A 23,272-nucleotide genomic window follows, 5' to 3' on the forward strand; every position below is an offset into this window, starting at 1 on the left:
AGTGCTCTCTCTCTCTACCAGTGCCTCTCTAGCACTACTCTTTCTCTCTAGTATTAATTATCTAAGAAATATTCTTTCACTAGCATTACTCTTTTCTAGCAGTGCTCTCTCTCTAGCAGTGCTCTTTCTCTGGCAGTGCTCTCCATCTCTAGCATTACTCTCTCTCTAACAATGCTCTTTCTCTGGCAGTGCTCTATCTCTAGTTGCCATTTCTCAAGCAATGCTCTTACTCTCTAGCAATGCTCTCTTTCTCAAGCAGTGCTCTCTCTCTCTCTCTCTGCAGTGCTCTCTCTAGTAGTGCTCTCTAGCATTACCTTTCTCACTAGCAAGCATTACTCCTTTCCCCCAGCAGTGCTCTTTTCCTCAGCAGTGCCTCATTCTCTCTTAGCATTACTCTTCTCTTGCATTGCTTTTTCTCTTGCATTACTATTTCTCTCAAAATGCTCTTTCTCTCTAGCAGTGCTCTCTTCTTCTCTATAGTAAAAAGTTTTCTAGCAGTGCTCTCTTTCTAGCATTACTCTTCTCTCAAGCAGTTTCTCTCTCTCAGCAGTGTTCTCTCCTCTCTAGCATGACTCATTCTCTAGCAGTGCTCTTTCAGCATTATTCTTTCATCATTACTCTTCTTTAGCAGTGCTATTTCCTGCAGTGCTCCTGTGGTGCTCTCTCTCTAGTAATACTCTTACCCAGCAGTGCTCTTTTCTCTAGCATTTATCTATCTCTAGCATAACTCTTCTTTCTAGCATCACTTTCTAGCAAAGTGCTCTTTCTGTTCAGCATTACTCTTTCTCTAGCATGACTCATTCTGTCTAGCAGTGCTTCTTCTCTCTAGCAGTGCTCTTCTCTCTGGCGGTGTCTCTTTTTGGCATTACTCTCTCCAGCAGTGCTCTTCTTTTCAGAAATATTACTCTTCTTTCTTGCATCACTTTTTCTCTCTCGCAGTGCTTTTTTTTTCTAGCATTATTCTTTCTCACTAGCATTACTCTTCCTCTCTAGCAGAGCTCTCTCTCTAGCAGTGCTCTCTTTAGCATTGCCCTCTCTCTCTCTAGCATTACCTTCTCCCAGCAGTGCTCTTTCTCTCTAGCATTAATTTCTCTCTAGCAGTGCTCTTCTAGCAGTGCTCTATCTCTCTATATTTTGTCTCTAGTAGTCTCTTTCTCTCTAGTTCCTTTTCTGCTTTACTTTCTCAAGCAGTGCCTCTGTCTGTCAGTGCTCTCTTCCTCAGCAGTGCTCTCTCTAGCATTACTCTCTTTCTCAGTACTGCTCTTTCTCATAGCTTGTTTCCTTTCTCTCTCTAGCATTGTTCTTTTCTTGCAATGCTCGTTCTGGCAGTGCCTTCTCTAGCAGGTGCTCTTTCTCTTGCGTGCTCTCGGTTCAGCAATACTTAATCCCAGCATTACTCTTTCTCTCTAGCATTGTTCTTCTCTCTTGCAATGCTCTTTCTCTGGCTGTGCCTTCTCTAGCAGTGCTCTTCTCTCTGGCATTATTCTTTCATCTAAGTAGTGATCTTTCTCTCCATGTTACTCTTTCTCTCTGGCAGGTGATCTTTCTCTAGTAGTACTTTTCTCTAGCAAAGTTTTCTACTAGCATTGCTTTCTATCTGTCTTCTTTGTCTGTCTATCTTTCTCTGTCTGTCTGACTGTCTGTCTGTCGCTCCTCTTTTGTTTGCTTATTTTTTTAGCCTTTCCCACCTTCCTCCCATTATCCCCTCTGTCATTCCCCTTATTTCATTTCCCACATTCAAGCTTAAAACCTAATCAATTTGAGAGTGATATCATCTGACTTTCATTATTGTTATTTGTTGTTGCTCATTGTTGTTGATGGCTAACAATTAGTTGTTATCAAACACATAATTGCTAGCATCATCATTTGTGTCAACATTTTAAGCAACAAATGATTAGCATCATATTCAAGTGAAAATGATAGTGATTTCTTATCAATTGTGCGTTATTAAACTGATATATTTGTAAGATAACAATGAGGATATGTTGGCACAGTGTGTGTAATCATTAAACCTCTAAAGAATCCACTCAAAAGTTTTATTGAGAGATCTGGTAGACGTGATCCTTGAGTTTATCCGTGGTGCTATGCAGTGGTGCAAGGGTGCACACACACATGCACACTCTTAGCACACACTTGCAACAAACACATACACACAACACACACACTGCAGCTCAACAGGCACACACACACACACACAAGCATGTGTGTCTCCTTCTGTATCTGTTTTTCACACAGCAATCTTCTAGCTGTTGAGTAGAAGATGATGTGTTTGTGTTTGTGTTTGTGTGTGTGTGTGTGCAGGTGGATGGATGTGGGTAAGTTATTGGTCACACAACTCTTCTTGGCGAAGGCAGTTTAATTGGCCTAGGACGGTACATTACTCTCTGGCTTCTCTGGGTTACCAGCCAGCAGTTCCTTTTTTTAACTCCACCATCCACATCTCCTCAACACCTGTAATGGACGGCGCGGCACTGAGAAATGGTCTAAAGAGAGACTGACGGTTGGATAAACACTGTTCGGTTATCACTTGCCTGCGGCCAGAATAGCATATACTTATTACATAGGATAGAAAACACCTCACATTTTAAAAAATCGTTGACGCACGAAACCTCGATACTTTGCGAAGAAGATATTTTATCCTTCATCTCATCATTTATATGATCTCGTTCATGCATATTTCACGCCGTCATAGCGCCGAGCCCGAAAACAGAATGTGATTAGTTTGGTATTATCGCCGCCAGTCGACATCACTGGGCTTAGGTTGCTGCGATCGCTTTGGGATTTTTCTGTGTTAGCCTGAGGAGATCTCTCTGTGATTATCGCCACCAGAAAACAAACATTGTCGTTGTTGACATACTTCGGCACGGCACGGAACATTTGCAATGTGATGACCATACTACGCCAAACACTTCATTCGATATGTTGAACCGCGACGCACAAATCGCCGCCGATCGACATATCCATGATTGTTTTAACAAAACCAACATTTGTTATTGAAGAAGAAACTGCGCATTCAACAAAAGGGTAATCAAACTTACAATAGTAACATGATTTAGCGTATAAACTCGTGGTAACATGCTGTTAGTATGAACAGTGTAGCCACTTAATGTAACGACATATCAGTGCATAGAGGAGGTTTACATTCATAATTTTTAAAACAATTGCTACGCTTTTGCAGAACGCTTATCGAGTAATTTAGCAACGTTAGCGATTTGGCTTGCGGGGTATGTTAAAGTTGAACGCCGCGATGTTACGTAGTTTTGCCATAACAGAATTGATGAATAAAACATGCATGGTACATTGTCGTTCAGGGTTGCTCGATGAAGATCATCAAAGGTGAGTGCCGCATTGTCTTCAATTTACATGTTAGCTTGGGCGTTTATTTGCTCTGCCGACATGGTCTATCGTTTTGCTTTCGTTGCAAGCTCTTTGAATGGACAGTGTGTTAGATTAACGAGAGTTTGTAATAGTGAAAATAGTTATATGTGTTAAAGTTGAAGTAATAAGATTTTTAACGTTGAAAACGGCTACCACAGGCTGCCAGTGGGTTACGCAGGCAAGGCTCACTTAGCCCATAGAGTTAATAACTCTTACAGGATCACCCCCCCATCAGGACGGTTAAGTGTTTAACGTAGGAGGGCTAATGTGATTTTTAGCAGTGCTCATACAGTGGCAAGGGATAATGTCCCACCCACGTAACAGCCACTTGCAGCCTGTGGGGGCAATTTCCAAAACATTAAAATCCTATTACTTAATTTTCAAACATATGACTATTTTACAGCTATATTAAAGACAAGACTCTGTAGATCCAACCACAGAACCGATTTCAAAAAAGGTTTTAAACTGAAAGCAAAACATTTGATTAAAGCAGATAATAGACACCCATTTTTAAGAGCATTAGATATAATGTACAAAACCCAGAAGACAGCTAAATGCAGCACCCACCTTGATGATCTTCATCAGATGACAACCCTAGGACATTATGTTATACAATACATGTATGTTTGTTCAATCAAGTTATATTTATATAAAAAACACTTTTGAGCAAGGAGTTTTCAGAACTAGATAACAAAATAGGAATGCTAACATTTTACTAAACGCAAAAAAGATATATGTTAAGAATTATAGATAAGACCTCCTCTATGCACTCGAGAGGACCGATTTTAAAATACTTTTGGTGAAAGCACATTTTGCAATATTCTAGGTAATAGCCAGGAAGGCTCGTATTAGACACCAGGCAAGTAGACTCACCATAATCATATTACTATTACAAAAGTTTGATTACTTGTTCGCAGAATGCACACCAGGACTGCTACTTATTACAAAATGTTGGTGTAAAAGAATATGGAACGAATAGGTGATGAACATGATAGTAAAGAAGTGTAGGCCGCATGGCAATTCGGACAATAAAATTAAAATATACATTTCAAGCATGTCAACCGCTGTTTAAAATTCAATTTTAGAATTTTCGGAGAAAAGGAAAATTGAGGGAATTCCTTCCCGCAAACAGAGGAAAAAAAAAAGGTACCGGGCCGTAAGCAAATGAGTAAGCCCAGTGTGCCCCTTGGATCGGCCACTTGAGAAAGGAGGATAACGGGATGAAGATTGTTTTTTCCCGGCTGAAAGAGGAAGTGATAGAGAGAAATCCTTAGAAATGATAGAGATAGAAAAGAAGTTAAGAAATGGTAGAAGTACTCCTTAAAGGAACCCCTCAGGTTTTGACCTGCCATTTGAGTTCTGTTATACCTCAGCAGACACCATTCCAAACAGTTTAGAAAATGAGGGTGTTATCATGCGTGGAAGAAGTATATGAATTAGTAGGAGAGTGTAAATAAATTAGTTTTTACCGTGTCAATATGCCCTAGCCTCGAATAGGTTGAATTTAACTGCACTGTCCAATTTCTACAGTAGCTATTACAGGGAAAGAATTTAATGCTCTTGGCTGTTTGAGGAGAGTGCACAATTATGAACTTGAAAATGGATTAATAAACAAATTAGGACATTTGGGAGTCGATGTTAACATTTTGAACTAATAGATATAAATGGTTATTGGATAGGCAAGACTGTGCACATATCAATGCTGCCATCTAGGGGCTGCAAAATCAAAATTGCATTTGGGCTGGAATAATAATTATGGTTTCGCTTCGCGATTTAAAGATGATGGTACAAAAAAATTAAAAACATTTTTTTTTTGTATTATCTTTTACCATATCTAATGTGCAATTCTCCTACATTATTCTAATTTCCACACTGCAAAGGTTCTTCAAATGGTATCAAGAAATATGTTATGCTTAAGATTTGGGTATGTTATTTTAGGCGAAATATGAAAAAGGGGAAGATCCCTTTAGGAAACAGCGCACCCTCCTCTCTGTCTTTCTCTGGCTGAGAGTGGGAAGGGATGGAAAACAACCGCATGAATTTCCCCATGCATGTTCTGTTTCTCCTCGACAAGACTTGTGTGGGATGTTACACTTTGTGGTGAGACGTGTCGTGAGGATTTTGAGATTGGGCTGAGGAGGAGCAGAGAGGTGCTAGAAGGGTAAGCGTCTGCGGAAACACAAGGCTTACATGCTCTGGGGAGGCTTTCTCTCAAACTGAGACACACAAAGCTTGATTCAATCAGATCTGCTTTAGCCGCATCCGACACCGCCAAAACATCTGCTATGCGGGTAGCTGCTATCACCGGTTAACACTTGATCTGATTGAATCTAGGCCTCAGTCTCCCAAATACTGGCTGCTCCCACCCGAGACGAGAATCGGATTGAGAACTTGTATATGTGTGTGCGTGCTAGATACATGGAAGTCGGTGGAAATGGTTGTTTGTTGGAGCTGTGAAGAGTTGGGAGGGACAGAGTGATGTGTTGTGAGCTGAGGCAGTTAGAAGAAGTGACAGAATCTTCAGTTCACACTCTCAGTCACTTCCCAAACCAATAAATATTTATGCAGTTAGTTCAGCCTGCACATTATCAATGCATATAAACACCCAATGGTTCAGATATTCACTGTTGATTTTATTACACAGTTAAACAATTTAATTGAATTATAACAACAGCTTTATGTGACCATGTAAAATGTAGAATAAAAGCAGCAGCCAACCTGTGAGGCAGCTGAGGAACCAACAGGACTTCCATCCCTGGAGGAGTCTCCTGGGAGTAAGAGAGAGGGGAACATCAGAGGTGTTGCTCTAATTTGTAAAATACCCCAGTCCTTTAGCATGGCCCTTTGATGAGAGACCAGGAGCCTGAGTCTTATGGCCGGTATGCTCCACGATCCTGCACGTGTGTGTGTGTGTGTGTGTGTGTGTGTGTGTGTGTGTGTGTGTGTGTGTGTGTGTGTGTGTGTGTGTGTGTGTGTGTGTGTGTGTGTGTGTGTGTGTGTGTGTGAGTGATGTGGTTCACTTCCCCTGGCCCAGAGAGACAGACTGACTTCACGCCCTGTGACCCAGACTAGCCTCAGTGGTGGACAGATGAGTAGGCCTACTGAATCACCACGAGCCAATCACTCTACTCTCCTCTACCATCATACTTTATGCCTTTCTCAACTTTTTGCTCTTTGCCCTCACTCCTCTCTTCCTTCCCACTGCTCTCCTTTTTCTCTTCTTTACTCCATGCCTCCCTCATCACGTTCCTCTCTTCTGCCTTTTTAAAAACTATTTTGATCTTTCCCTCCTCACTCTCTCCACTAGTCTTATGCTATTTCTCTTCTCCACTTTTCCTAACCCCTTTCCACTCACATAGGTCCATAGAAAACAGCTGTAATAAACGTGTCATTTGAGGCCAGTTTCAACAGTAACCATGTTATGGGTATTATACAACTCAGCTAGCATGCTCCATGAGAAAGTTAAAAACAAGTCATATGAAATGTGCATGTAATGTGTCTTCAGATGACTCCTCAGTGTCATGCTTAAAGCCCCAAACCTTCCTATGTTCCAGTGTTTGGCAGGCTTTCATAGGACACTCAAGCATTCTGAGGGGGTGGGTGATTCCATATATTGTTAATTTGACTCCTCTCACCCGGCCTCACCATATAGGGCTTTCATCTTCTCGGCTTTCTGCTTTTCACAAACTACTTTTCCCAATCTTTCTTCCCTCTGCCTGTTGAATTTTTGGCATTGTCTCCTTTTTTCTCTCTTCTTAGGAGGAAATTATCTTTGTACCTGCCTTCATATCTCCTCTCCCCAGTTGAGCACCTTCATAAGGCCCACTCATCTTTAATACCAGTATCTCTCTCAGTAAAATTTTTCATAATTTATTCTGTGAATCTGCAGTTTTCAAGGGGCCAAAACAATTATCTTCCCCTTCATGAAGAATTGACAGCTGATATGTGTACTACTGAAAACCTAAGACAGAAGGGTGAATAGGAATCAATTTCACAGTCAGATGAATCGGAGGAACATTTCCTTGTCAAAATAATTAATCAAAGAGAAGAGACGGCCACCTGTAACTAGACGAGGTAAAACCAGGAAATATTATCTTCTCAGATGGTTCGCTGTCCGTCTGTAATGACATATTTTTTAATATAATTCACTCCCTTCAAAAACCTCCTTACACTCCACATGCTAATTCAGTCAGCCACTTAATCAGACATATTAATCCTATATCTCTCTCCTGATTGTGTTAATTCTACTCGCAGAGAGTTTATGTGTATATATATTAGGCAGGCAGATAAAGATCCCTGCCTACTTCTGGAACTATATAACATAGCGTGTTAAGTATCCACATTTGTTAATACAATTGTGTATTAGCACTGTGTGGCTAAACCATTGAATAGACTCCATGGCTGTGGTTGTACATTGGGGCAGTTAGGAACTGATAATGCTATAATATGGTAGGTAATGTCCATCACACATTGTTGCTGTTAATCGTCCCTCTTGTCATTGGTTTTATAAGACTGGCAGCCATTTCTGAGGTCTTGACAGATGTTGTGAAAGACCAGATGCAGCAGGCCTGTCACCTACATTACAATAAGCAGGCCTTCTCTGTCGTCATTGTCAATGACTGAGAATGGCATCTGGCTAAAGCACCATACCATTGTTTCTGTATTAGCCTGTCTGTGTGAAACATAATGGTGTCGTATTTTTCAGTATTACAGGCTGGTTGTCAGTAGAGGCGATTACAGGAAACATGTAAACACATCATGTTGCAAATAATGCACACACGCACGCACGCACACACACACACCTTTGTTTCACAAAAGTGAAACATCGCTTTTGTTCATATTTCCATGAAAGCTGTACACCACCTGGGTACAAAGATTGTCTTGGGGCCATTTGGACCCGGCAGTTATAAAATGATTTACACACCACAAAAACCACAAAGTCTCTCACACACACACACACATACACACACACACACACACACAGAAAAAAAAAACACACACACACACACACACACACACACACACACACACACACACACACACACACACACACACACACACACACACACACACACACACACACACACACAATACACATAAAAGGCTTTGACAGTTTCACAAAATAGGTTGAAACAGAAAAGCCTGTAAGCACAATTTAAGAGAAATTATGTATATGGCTGGGAAATGTGTTAATTACAAATCATATTAAAGTAGAGCTTTAGCTGCATTTTAATTTAATGAAGTCACAGATCCTGTAACACAGAATTACCAAATCATATTCTTTGTTCCAGATAAATGTATTCCCACTTAATTCCCACTTTAGTCTCTAATTTGCCTTATCTCATCACCATCATCTCCCCAGACGTATTTATTATAATAAAAGAAACCAGCATTACTTATAAATCCCTGTCTGTATATGAGACTCGTCAAGACAGGAATAAAGCAGCATTCAATTGTTATGGATCACTGTTAGGTCTTAGTTATGACTCTATTATAACTATCATTGGCAGCTGGGAAAAGCTGTCTGCTTCTCCCCAACCTCCTAGTTAGAGGTCTGCACGGGACCGATTATTCCATCCCGCTCCCACCCACACCGCAGCTTTTCATACTGCACCCGCCCACACCCGCTGGCTTTCTGTCCGACTCCCACCCGCTACTGCAAAAACTGGTCCCAAACCCAATTGGAGTCCAGCAATGCTATTTTAAGCATATGTGACGCAGCACACTTGCCAGGCATAGTCCCAGGAAACCTGCGCCCTATAGTTAATATCAAAATGTCAAAAAATAACCTAAGAGAAAATAACAAAAAATCAGCTAAATTACCAGAGATTCTCACATGGCCCATTATATTAGGCTATCGGTATTACTAGTCTTAGTTTGAAGAGAGTAGAGTTGGAAAGACTTGCACTTTCTCCATTTTCAGACGGAGACAAACATATTTATTTTAGGCAATGTAGTAAACTATAGCCTAATCATATTTATAAAGTACATTTCCGTGGACAGATAAACTGCCCCGTGATTCTCCGACCATGCATAGGCTATAGCCCACTCTTTGAGACCACACATGGCTACTTGAAGCAGCAAGCATGATGACAGCGGGTCACTTGCACTTTCTCTTACGTTTTGTATATAGGAATAGCCTACCTTTTTAGGATGAGGATTTGCAGGCAGAGATAAATACATGGGTAATCAATATTTATTGAAACATTTTTGGACTGCACTTTGACTCATGTTGGTTGAGCCCCTTTCACTTCTTTACATTATTAATATTTATTTACAGACACCGTACCAAACTATTATTCTAATCATAATTAAGTTAATTTCCTTGGAAAGATAACTGCCACGTGATTCTCCACTCATTCATAGGCAGCCTACTCTCTTTTATTGAGACCACACATATAGGCTACTACAGGCACACTGAACACGCAAACACAACTAGAAGAGGAGAGGTAGACTGATTGAAGTCGGAAGCAGCTGATTTTGAGTTTGTGAATAATGCAGCAAATATGTGCTATTAATAATAAAGGTAGGCCTATGCTAACCCATGCCAAGCAGAAAAAGACCGTTTCCAAATAATCTGCAGGACTCAAAAAATATTTTCATCCCAAAGTTGTCTGTCTGACCTCCTGCTCCCACCCACAGCACGAAAAAATGACGACCGCAACACAAAGATTGCTGTCGGCCCGCAACCCTATATACTCCTAGTCAACCTCCTGGTGCCTTCATAAAGATATTTGAAGTATGTGTGATGAACAGCTATTCAGATACAAGTCTTTCAAATGTTTCATTGACATTTGTTGTCTCGACACCAATTGTTGTCTGGTCTTCAGACATTGTCCTAACAGCGGGGCATCCAGACATTCTTTATTAGCTGGATTGCACACACAGCAGGCTATTCCCTCCCTTCATTTGATCTCTTTTCCCAATGTCTTCATTCTTCTCTCCACCCCAAACACATCTCCATCTACGTGTACTATTATTTCTCTTTCTCTATACATCTCTTTCTTCCTTTTCTGTCTCTCTTTCAATTACATCCCCTCTCCCCTTCCTCCCTCTCTCTCTTGTTACTTGGTGGTGAGGTCAGTGTGTGTGTGCTGGCCTGGTGAGAGAGCTGGTCCATCCACAGATGGATTTACCATTAGGTGATGATTAATGGGAGGACCGGCCCAGGTGATTTCAGCATTCACAGCACCTCCGGGACCTCCTGTTCCTGGCCAGGGTGGCCTCACCTTCACCCTTCACCACCCCAGCCTCAACCCCCCCCAGCCCAAGCCTTAATTATACAAGCGGCTGTGTTGCCCATTAATTGGGCCTGACAGCACTTCTTGGTCATTTCCACAGGGTGATGGAGGGTGACCTGTGGGTCAGATGGGGATAGGGGCGTGCCAGAGGAGTAGAAGGAGCGCAGATTGCTGACATCGCTTGATTTGTTGGACTTATACTCCTGGAGCGATACACCTTGTGTCCATGAGTTCAGGAGAGATAAAGAGAGGGAGAGATACGAGTGATGGTGATATGTTAGCCCCACTGCTGTAGTGGGGAGGTGGTAGCTTTACAAGCATAAGTCTCTGGAGATTTGGAGGAGGTATTGCAATCTCTAGGTTTATTGGGTTGAAATTGAGGTTGCACATTGTGTGGAAAATTACTTCAAGGGTTGGTGAATTCAGAGGTTATTATCAGTAGACCAAAAACCACTAGTAAATTGTTGTACTTATCCCATACATAGGACCCATCATTTGATACAATCGGTTAGAGTGCCATTCACCCATATGGAAAGGTAGAACACATTTCACAGAAAAATACAGAAATCGAAGTGAAATGGTGCCTTGAATACAATTTCAGGACTTTTCTGTTAGGATTTTTTATTAATGTTGAGAGATGTCTTGACAACTATTCAAAATATATGCTGCTGTTCTTTCCATCCATTTCTCCTCCTCGGAGCATCAGCTGCACTAACCTGAACTCTCTCTCCATCCCGTGGCTGAGCTGAAATAGACAGCATGTCTATATATTAACTATATATAGTTCAAACAGTGAATGCATATCAATGAACTGTAGGTTACATCTCCCCCATCCTCCCATGGTAGGACCCAGCCACAGAGGAGGCTTCTCCAGCCCTTGTACTCGTCTCTCTCTGACATAATATTTGAATATGTATTTTCCTCTGTCCTCATTAGAGAGAACAAATATCTCTCCACGTTATGAGACATTGACTCTGGATCCACAGTTGGAAATGTGATGATGCAGTGTTTTGTCAAAGTAGGAGGTGTGTGTGTGTGTGTGTGTGTGTGTGTGTGTGTGTGTGTGTGTGTGTGTGTGTGTGTGTGTGTGTGTGTGTGTGTGTGTGTGTGTGTGTGTGTGTGTGTGTGTGTGTGTGTGTGTGTGTGTGTGCATGTGCGTGTTTGTTTTATGGAGATATCATTGTTGATGAGGATGAGGATGATGATGATTAGTGTGGCAATGCTCATATCCATCATCTCCGTCATCTTCTTTGTTAGTATAATTAGTCACTCTCAGTTGAATATATGCTTTGCGGCGTCAGCTAGCTCCAGAGAGAAAAGAGAGAGTGAGCGAGAGATGCACTGTTTTGGGCCCTCAGGGGAGTGTATTGTGTGATGTGTGATGAGTTCATTGTTGTACACACAAACCCTCTCTTGCTCGTTCTCTCTCGATACAATTTCTCAAACACACACACACACACACACCCATGCACGCACACACAAACACACACAAACACACACAGACCAAGTCCCACACACAGAGACACACATTTGGATGCTCTGGGCTTACGCAAGGCTTTAATGCCATTAGCTGCGTGCCCCTGCAAATAATGCAACAGTAATGTGGAACAGCGCCCCACTGGGCCGCAGCATGGATGAGACAGCGAAAAAGCGAGAAAACCCTGACAAGGGGATCTCAATTGTCTACAGAGACTTCCTCTCCATGTCTCCTGCCTTCATCTGCTCTGAGGGGAAGGAAATGTACAGGTGAAAGCAAGTGCTGGATAGGGAACAACCATATTGCTATCACCTGTTCTTTGTTTTCAGAACAGAACAGTGCAGATGAAGGTGATGAGACAAGGAGAGGAGTCCACTGTAGACCCAGTCTGAAAATAAGGACAGCGGTCAGGAAAGGCCTCCACTTTTATGTTCCTGAGGATCAAACACTCCCTTATTAACACTCGTCCCTTTGCATTAATGGATGGAAGGATTGAGGGCTTTATCGGTGTGTTTTTCCCCCCCTCTATCATTTATTCAGTGAGCGGATCCTCTATTTCCTCTCCTCCGTCTATGGTTAGATGTGACTGTCCGCTGTCCCTGGGGTATGTGGAGCAGACCACCCCCCATTGAGTAGAAAGTCTCCTTTTTGGCCCAGCTGGACGTTTGCTCCTCCAGTTATGTAACACTTGGTTCCTCAAAAGCACCGAAACCTGCCTCAGCAGAGCCGAAAGGGAGAGGAGGAGGAGGGAGAGGAGGAGGAGGGAGGGGGCAGGGGATAGAGCCAGGAATGTAGAGAGATATTTTTAGAGAAGAAAGGGTTTTGGGGAGGTATGAGTTATTTTTTTGTCAGGTGGGTGGATAAGATTTTTATGGTTTCCACATGGTTAATGAAAACAGGTTCAGTCTGCCAACATTGTCTCCAGCGATACTCGATATAGGCCTAGCCAGAATTCTGTGTCAGTAATGTATTTTTAAAGGTCTATAGCTGGAGTGGGATATACTAATAAGAGTCTCTGTGATTCCATGCCTATCCGGTAGAACATTTCCTTTCGCTAAGCCCTTGCTTTGGCGGTACTACAATCGCCCCGCTTCAACAAAGACCTTGGCACCCTCTACGCAGTACCAATGCACTCCGCTAGCCGCCGTTGCCAAGTGAGGAGTCCACAAAACCAAGTGTCATCCAAGCAGCTTGGCTTGTCGTTGTAAACAGTCATTCTTTTCTCTTTTTTAAGTATTCATAATGAGTAATTTTTCTTCTCTTCTCCTTTCAGGGTGAGCCAGCAGCCGAAGCGAGCAAACGTGAGGATGGCCAGAAACCACGGAGACTGTGAATAAATTGGCAGGTGAGAGCAGAACAAGAGGCAAAAGGAGAAAAAGAGACAACCAGAGGCTACAGGCTGATCCTGGATTAGCCGCAGGGCCTGACTCCGCCCAGTCTGATGGGGAGGGGCGGAGCATGGGATTTAGTGACAGGGATATGACTCCTCATTGGCCTGAAGGGAGGTCCAAAGAGACCTGGGTTTCGGGGTGGCCTTTGTCAGGCAGTGGTGTCCTATTACAATAAAAATTGATATCTCAGTTCCAATAATCTTCCTTTATGCAGTTCCAGGAAATAACAAAGCATATAGTAGCACCAAAGGTGCGCTAATTCCTTAGTCATTGTGGATGTATGATTATGTATCTAAAAAACTGTATCAAGTTCAAGTATTCGACTCTTGTTTACTAAGTTAGCCCCTTGATATTTACTCTCCTTAGCACTTTGATAGCAATATTAAATTATCTTAATTCTCTGTGTTGTCCCCTATGCAATGGCGATTTAAGCATGTAAATCTTGGTGGGGCAAACCCCCCAAAAAATAGTTTGATGCATGCCAGCTGTCACAGCTGTTAGAAGGAGCGGACCAAGATGCAGCGTTTTTGTGGTTCCACATATTTATTTAACCAGTGAAACCGAATGCAACAATTAACTTCTCTAGGGCCGGGCGGGACGAAATCGTCCCACCTACGTAACAGCCAGTGGAATCCTGTGGCGCGTTATTCAAATACCTTAGAAATGCTATTACTTCAATTTCTCAAACGTCCCACCAACGGTTCACACTATTCAACAGCCAGTGAAAAATCAGAGCGCCAAATTCGAAAACAACAAAATGTCATAATTCAAATTTCTCAAACATACAACTATTTTACACAATTTTATAGATAAACATCTCCTGAATCCAACCACGTTATCCGATTTCAAAAAGGCTTTACGGCGAAAGCATAAAGTTAGATTATGTTAGGACAGTACATAGACAAAAAATTACACACAGACATTTTCAATGCAAGGACAAGCATCACCAAAAGCAGAAAAACAGCTAAAATTATGCACTAACCTTTGACAATCTTCATCAGATGACACTCCTAGGACATTATGTTAGACAATACATGCATTTTTTGTTCTATCAAGTTCATATTTATATCCAAAAACAGCATTGCGTGATGTTCAGAAAATATTTTTCCTCCGAAACTGCCGGTGAATCAGCACAACAAATTACAAAAGTACTCATTATAAACGTTGATAAAATATTAAACTGTTATTCAAAGAATTATAGATTAACATCTCCTGAATGCAATCGTGTTGACAGATTTCAAAATAACTTTACTGGGAGAGCACACTTTGCAATAATCTGAGTACTGTGCTCAGAAAAAAAAAGCAGGCAATTATAGACACCGGCCATCTTGGAGTCATCTAAATGCATAAATAGCATAAGAAATATTCACTTACCTTTAATAATCTTCATCAGAAGGCGCTTCCAGGAATCCCAGGTCCACAATAAATGTTGTTTTGTTCAATAAAGTTCATAATTTATGTCCAAATAACTCCATGTTGTTTGCGCTTTCAGTAGGCTACTCAAAATGTAGGTGCGTGAGTAAACCTTCACGACGAAAAGTAAAAAAAGTACTATTTACGTTCGTTCAAACATGTCAAACGTTGAATAGCGTCAATCTTTAGGGCCATTTTAAGTTCAAACTTCAATAATATTCCAACCGGACCCATGCATTATCTTGAAAAACGTTTTGTAACGCAGGTATCTTCTAATGTGAATGTGCACAATGAACTGAAGTGTTTTTCTGGTCACCTGCTTACCAGCGTTCTCCTTCGGGCTGTGTTTACCGCAAAGGCTCAAACAACTTTCTAAGACTATTGACATCTAGTGGAAGCCTTAGGATGTGCTATTTGAGTCCTAACTCACTGTGTGTCGGAAAGGCAAGGACTTGAGAAAACTACAGGAACCAGAATTTAATTTCCTGGTTGGATTTCTCTCAGGTTTTTGCCTGCCATATGAGGTCTGTTATACTCACAGACATCATTCAAACAGTTTTGGAAACTTTAGAGTGTTTTCTATCCAAATATACTAATAATTTGCTAATTTTTTACTCTGGGCCGGAGTATTAGGCCGTTTACTCTGTGCACGCTTTTCATCCAAAAGTGAAAATACTGCCCCCTAGCCCTAAAATGAAGGGTCAAAAATGACCCCCCACTATGTTTAACAGCAGAGAAAACCCCCTAAATTATATTTTTTCAACTTGAAATTTGATGACTTTTCCTAGAGTGACCGCAAAATTAGAAAAAGTGAAACATCGCCTTTGTTCATATTTCCATGAAAGCTGTACACCACCAGGGTACAAAGATTGTCTTAGGGTCATTTTTGAACCGGCAGTTATAAAATGATTTACACACCACAAAAACAAACACACACACACACACACACACACACACACACACACACACACACACACACACACACACACACACACACACACACACACACACACAAAATGAGAAAATTAGATTATGTGTGCTACTGATTGAACTCAGCCAGCAGCTCCTGAAGAGGAAGATCACCATGGTTGGCACAGTTAGAAAGAACAAGCCCGAGCTCCCCCCTGCTTCTCCTCGCAACAAGGGGGAGAGAGGCCTTCTCATCAAAGTTTGCCTTCACCCCTGCCACCACTCTAGTTTCTTACCTCCCAAAGAGGAACAAGAATGTGTTCCTCCTGAGCATACTGCACAAACATCTGAGATGAGTGATCGTGAGTACAGGAAGCCAGCCATCATCCTGGACTACAACCACAACAAAGGAGGCATGGACAACCTGGACAAGGTGATTGGAACTTACAGCTGCAGGGGGATAACTGCCCGCTGGTCCCTGGTCATCTTCTGTAACATCATTGACGTGTCCTCATACAATGCCTTTGTGATATGGAACAAGATCAACAAGATCAACTACCTGGATGCCTGAAAAGCGGAATAAGTGCCTTTTCCTCCTGGAGCAGCAGGGAAAGGCACTTGTGACCCCACACATTCAAAGAAGGGAGCACCTCCCCCGCACAGCAGCCTCTGCAGCGCTTATGAAAACTGTTCAGGGGCTGAATCTTGTCCTGATCCACCTGAGGCTGCAGCGGGGGCAGGCAAGAGGAGGAGATGCCAATTCTGCCACCAAAGAAGGACTGGAAAACAAATACTATGTGCTCCACATGAGAGAAATACATCTGCAAAGTCCATGCAAACACACCTGCATACTGTCCTACATGTGCTAATTAGAGTTGATTGATTTATGTTCTTCACATTTTTGTTTTGTATCTATTACCTTATTTTATTCTTATTTATTGTTGTTCTTTATACACCTTGTGGGTGGGGCAATGGTTAAAAAAATGGGAGAAGACAAGTATTTTGTAGTTGAATTCCTCATTGTACAGTATATAAGAATATATCACCATGTTGCCAAAAAGGTTCAATACTGTTATTGTTTCCCTTCAATAAAATGCATTCAAAACTACATTCTGCACATTTCTGCTACTTTCTTATGCTATACAAGTGCAATTTCTTGCAAAAAATATATGTTTACAGCTATGCAGTACCTTTAGCAATAATAATAATAATAATAATAATAATAATAAAACTCTACTTTAGTAAAGAAAACAATTATGACAGGTGTGTTGTAATTAAAAAGAGTGGTGCCCACTGATTAAATGCAGTCTTTCTGCATTGTGTAGAAAGAAAACCCAGATATTCACAAAGTATGTGATGAATGACAGGTTATTTTTTCATGCAAAATGGATTTGAAGTTTAAAATTCAATTAAGCTGCTTTATTTCAGGGGTTTAGTGAAAGCGGGTTATTTTTTACACTTAGGACAAAGGGAGTATACAGCACGTTAAGACTACACAAGGGTTAAACAAATGTGGTTTCTACTGACAATTGAGATGTACAAACTATGGCATTAGGGGGATGATGAGTGGATAAGAGGCAATCCGTAATTTAGAATAAGACATTAACCTGTTGAGGACAAACGTTCTGCTAAGCGGGAACCCCATTCTGCCTGCGGAACCCCTAGCCAACAGCCAATGACATCGCACGGCGCGAAATACAAAACCAACTAAAATACCACAATTCAATTTTCTCAAACAATCAACTATTTTACACCATTTTAAAGATAAGACTCTCGTTAATCTAACCACATTGTCCAATTTCCAAAAGGCTTTACAGCGAAAGCAAAACATTAGATTATGTTAGGAGAGTACATAGACACAAATAATCACACAGCCATTTTCCAAGCAAGCATATATGTCACATAAACCCAAACCACAGCTAAATGCAGCATTAACCTTTGATGATCTTCATCAGATGACACTTCTAGGACATTATGTTATACAATACATGCATGTTTTGTTCAATCAAGTTCATATTTATATCAAAAAACAGCTTTTTACATTAGCATGTGATGTTCAGAACTAGCATACCCACCGAAAACTTCCGGTGAATTTACTAAATTACTCACGATAAACGTTCACAAAAAACATAACAATTATTTTAAGAATTATAGATACAGAACTCCATTATGCAATCGCTATGTCCGATTTTAAAATAGCTTTTTGGCAAAAGCACATTTTGCAATATTCTGAGTAGATAGCTCGCCATCACGGGCTAGCTATTTTGACACCCACCAAGTTTGGCACTCACCAAACTCAGATTTACTATAAGAAAAATTGGATTACCTTTGCTGTTCTTCTTCAGAATGCACTCCCAGGACTTCTACTTCAATAACAAATGTTGGTTTGGTTCAAAATAATCCATAGTTATGTTCAAATATCCTCTGTTTTGTTCTTGCGTTCAAGACACTATCCGAAGGGTGACCGAAGGGTGACGCGCGGACGCGTATCGTGACAAAAAAATTCTAAATATTCCATTACCGTACTTCGAAGCATGTCAAACGCTGTTTAAAATCAATTTTTATGCGATTTTTCTCGTAAAAAAGCGATAATATTCCGACCGGGAAACCCTGTTTTCGTTCAAAGACTCAAAGTTGAAAATGGCCTCTTCACGTGCACGTGTGCACCCGTCTCATTGTTCTCAGATCGACCACTTACCAAATGCGCTACTGTTTTTCAGCCATGGGCTGCAAAGTCATCATTCAACGTTCTGGCGCCCTCTGAGAGCCTATGGGAGCCGTAGGAAGTGTCACGTTACAGCAGAGATCTTCAGTTTTCAATAAAGAGAGTGTAGAAGGCCAAGAAATGGTCAGAGAGGGCACTTCCTGTACAGAATCTTCTCAGGTTTTTGCAGTATTAATATGGTTTCTGGGCAGTAGTAATATGCAGATTAAATTGGGTACGTTTTTTAATACTACCCCCTACCCTAGAGAAGTTAAAGCAGACAATGAAAGCTCGTACAATATTCAATGATTATATTTCTTTAAAACAGGCTATAAGGTAACATGTGTACCACCAATTCAGAACAGTAGGCTAAGTTATGTGGGGGAAAGGGACCAAATTATTAGGGTGAGGCACATGGGCTACTAACAGCTTACTACACAACATACACTTAGTATTACTTTCTTAGCTACAGTATGCATATCTCCCTGGCATATTACATCATGTATGCAGCAGCATACAAGCCATTTTTGGACTCACCTTGTTGTACTGCGCTCACTTGAACAGGAAGGTGGCACGGCAGTCCTTCTTGTGGGCAAATTTTGTCATAAAACTTTGTCATCAAAGATTGGCATTCACTGGATTCATGGTGCGTTCAAGACAACTGGGGACTTGGGAAAAAATAAGGTTGAATCATGATGTCAGTGATGTTCAGGTCCCAATGAGTGACAGAACACTGAGCCAATCATGGCGCCACTCAGGAACATTCAATGTCATCTTGGTAAGCAACTCCAGTGTATATTTGGCCTTGTGTTTTAGATTATTGTCTTGCTAAAAGGTAAATTCATCTCCCAGTGTCTGGTGGAAAGCTGAACCAGGTTTTCCTCTAGGACTTTGCTGTGCTTTGCGCAATTCCTTTTATTTTGTATCCTGAACAACTTCCCAGTCCTTAACTCTTTCAAGCATACCCATAACATGATGCAGCAAAATGTGGAAAAAGTCAAGGGGTGTGAACACTTTCTGAAGGCACTGTACATGCTTATATAAATGTTTATAACTGTTAGGGGTACCCAAGCTATATTCCATCAACAAGATGCAGTTTCAAAATATTTGTGTCCCATCTATTTTCAAATTAGTCCCTTTCGCAAACTGCTAGTGCCATTTAGACTTGGTTAGCCTAGGGCTACACTATAACCCCCCTAAACATAGACTCGTTACACACTCAAAATATTCAAAAACATTGGTTTGATGAAGACAAAGATAATGTTTTCTTCAGAATCATTAAACCTAGGCCTACTCACCAAACAGATGTGTGGCTGTAATTCATCACCATGCAGTTTTCGATGTGGAATTGTCCATTTAGAAAATTCCAAATAACAGGCAGAATAAACTAAATCGAAAATATTCTGTTCCATTTTATTCTGTTATATTACCTTGTGTTTTTTTACTTTAATATAGGTGTGTCTTGACTGTGATAATGGCTCAGTAAATACGTATCTTGTCTGCTAAATTAACAAAACAAGGCTATGCCATTTCACAGCTATAGGCTTCTACAAGCAAGCACAACTGCTAAGGTTACTGCATTTAAGATTGTGTTCTATGATATAATATCACCAGGTGATATTGTAATTTCAATAAATCAATCTTTTAACTGAGTATACACTGAGTGTAGAACATATAAGGAACACCTTCCTAATAGAGGTGCACCCCCTTTTCCACTCTGAACAGCCTCAATTTGTTGAGTCATGGACTCTACAAGGTGTCGAAAGCGTTCCACAGGGATGCTGGCCCGTATTGACTCCGATGCTTTCCACAGTTGTGTCAATGTTAAGGTAAGCTTAAATAAGTTCAGGAGTAATAATGTGCTTAACAAGTCACATAAGACATTTCATGGACTCTGTGTGCAATAATATTGTTTACCATGATTTTTCTTATGACTACCTCATCTTTATACCCCCACATATACAATTATAGTCCCTTATTCGAGCAGTGAATTTCAAACAGAGATTCAACCACAAAGACCATAGAGGTTTTCCATTGCCTCGTAAAGAAGGGCACCTATAAATAAAGGAGACATTGAATATCCCTTTGAGCGTGATGAAGTTATTAATTACACTTTGGATTGTGTATCAATGCACCCAGTCACTACAAATATAAAGGCATATTTCCTAACTCAGTTGCCAGAAAGGAAGGAAACCGCTCAGGGATTTCACCATGACGCCAATGCTGACTTTTAAACAGTTACAGAGTTTAATGGCTGTGATAGGAGAAAACTGAGGATGGATCAACAACATTGTAGTTACTCCACAATATTAGCCTAAATTACAGAGGGAAAAGACGGAAACCTGTACAAAAAAATATATATTCCAAAACATGCATCCTGTTTGCAATAAGGCACTAAAGTATAACTGAAAACCTTGAGTGAAATGTGGCAAAGAAATCAACTTCAGGTCCATAATACAAAATGTTATGTTTGGGGCAAATCCAACACAACACTTCATTGAGTGCCACTCTTCATATTTTCAAGCATGGTGGTGGCTGCATCATTTTATGCTTATGCTTGTCATCGTCAAGGACTAGGGAGGTTTTTTTTTACATAAAAATAAACATAATAGAGCTAAGCGCAGGAAAAATCCGAGAGGAAAACCTGGTCTTCTTTCCAACAAACACTGGGAGAGAAATTCATCTTTCAGTAGTACAGTTACCTAAAACACAAGGCCAAATCTACACTGGAGTTCCTTAACAAGACATCATTGAATGTTCCTTAGTGGACTAGTTACAGTTTTGACTTAAATCGGCTTGAAAATGTTTGGCAAGACTTGAAAATGTCTGTCTAGCAATGATCAACAACCAACTTGACAGAGCTTGAAGAATTTTTTTAATAATAATGTGAAAAAAGCTCTTATACATTACATTACATTTAAGTCATTTAGCAGACGCTCTTATCCAGAGCGACTTACAAATTGGTGCATTCACCTTATGATATCCAGTGGAACAACCACTTTACAATAGTGCATCTAAATCCTTTAAGGGGGGGGGGTTAGAAGGATTACTTTATCCTATCCTAGGTATTCCTTAAAGAGGTGGGGTTTCAGGTGTCTCCGGAAGGTGGTGATTGACTCCGCTGTCCTGGCGTCGTGAGGGAGCTTGTTCCACCATTGGGGTGCCAGAGCAGCGAACAGTTTTGACTGGGCTGAGCGGGAACTGTGCTTCCTCAGAGGTAGGGGGGCCAGCAGGCCAGAGGTGGATGAACGCAGTGCCCTTGTTTGGGTGTAGGGCCTGATCAGAGCCTGAAGGTATGGAGGTGTCGTTCCCTTCACAGCTCCGTAGGCAATCACCATGGTCTTGTAGCGGATGCGAGCTTCAACTGGAAGCCAGTGGAGAGAGCGGAGGAGCGGGGTGACGTGAGAGAACTTGGGAAGGTTGAACACCAGACGGGCTGCGGCGTTCTGGATGAGTTGTAGGGGTTTAATGGCACAGGCAGGGAGCCCAGCCAACAGCGAGTTGCAGTAATCCAGACGGGAGATGACAAGTGCCTGGATTAGGACCTGCGCCGCTTCCTGTGTGAGGCAGGGTCGTACTCTGCGAATGTTGTAGAGCATGAACCTACAGGATCGGGTCACCGCCTTGATGTTAGTGGAGAACGACAGGGTGTTGTCCAGGATCACGCCAAGGTTCTTAGCACTCTGGGAGGAGGACACAAGGGAGTTGTCAACCGTGATGGCGAGATCATGGAACGGGCAGTCCTTCCCCGGGAGGAAGAGCAGCTCCGTCTTGCCGAGGTTCAGCTTGAGGTGGTGATCCGTCATCCACACTGATATGTCTGACAGACATGCAGAGATGCGATTCGCCGCCTGGTTATCAGAAGGGGGAAAGGAGAAGATTAATTGTGTGTCGTCTGCATAGCAATGATAGGAGAGACCATGTGAGGATATGACAGAGCCAAGTGACTTGGTGTATAGCGAGAATAGGAGAGGGCCTAGAACAGAGCCCTGGGGACACCAGTGGTGAGAGCGCATGGTGCGGAGACAGATTCTCGCCACGCCACCTGGTAGGAGCGACCTGTCAGGTAGGACGCAATCCAAGCGTGGGCCGCGCCGGGAGATGCCCAACCCGGAGAGGGTGGAGAGGAGGATCTGATGGTTCACAGTATCAAAGGCAGCAGATAGGTCTAGAAGGATGAGAGCAGAGGAGAGAGAGTTAGCTTTAGCAGTGCGGAGAGCCTCCGTGACACAGAGAAGAGCAGTATCAGTTGAATGCCCAGTCTTGAAACCTGACTGATTAGGATCAAGAAGGTCATTCTGAGAGAGATAGCAGGAGAGCTGGCCAAGGACGGCACGTTCAAGAGTTTTGGAGAGAAAAGAAAGAAGGGATACTGGTCTGTAGTTGTTGACATCGGAGGGATCGAGTGTAGGTTTTTTTCAGAAGGGGTGCAACTCTCGCTCTCTTGAAGACGGAAGGGACGTAGCCAGCGGTCAAGGATGAGTTGATGAGCGAGGTGAGGTAGGGGAGAAGGTCTACGGAAATGGTCTGGAGAAGAGAGGAGGGGATAGGGTCAAGTGGGCAGGTTGTTGGGCGGCCGGCCGTCACAAGACGCGAGATTTCATCTGGAGAGAGTGGGGAGAAAGAGGTCAAAGCACAGGGTAGGGCAGTGTGAGCAGGACCAGCGGTGTCGTTTGACTTAGCAAACGAGGATCGGATATCGTCAACCTTCTTTTCAAAATGGTTGACGAAGTCATCCGCAGAGAGGGAGGAGGGGGGA

The 23,272-nt window shown here is 41.9% G+C and overlaps 1 pseudogene; it reads left to right on the top strand.

Annotated features, from left to right (window-relative positions):
- The first annotated feature begins 13,366 nt into the window (after positions 1-13,366).
- The window catches only part of LOC123723936 (leucine-rich repeat-containing protein 4C-like), a 50,139-nt pseudogene continuing 40,233 nt past the window's right edge, over positions 13,367-23,272 (top strand).

Source organism: Salmo salar, chromosome ssa10, assembly GCF_905237065.1.
Source record: "Salmo salar chromosome ssa10, Ssal_v3.1, whole genome shotgun sequence".
Taxonomy (NCBI): Eukaryota; Metazoa; Chordata; class Actinopteri; order Salmoniformes; family Salmonidae; genus Salmo; species Salmo salar.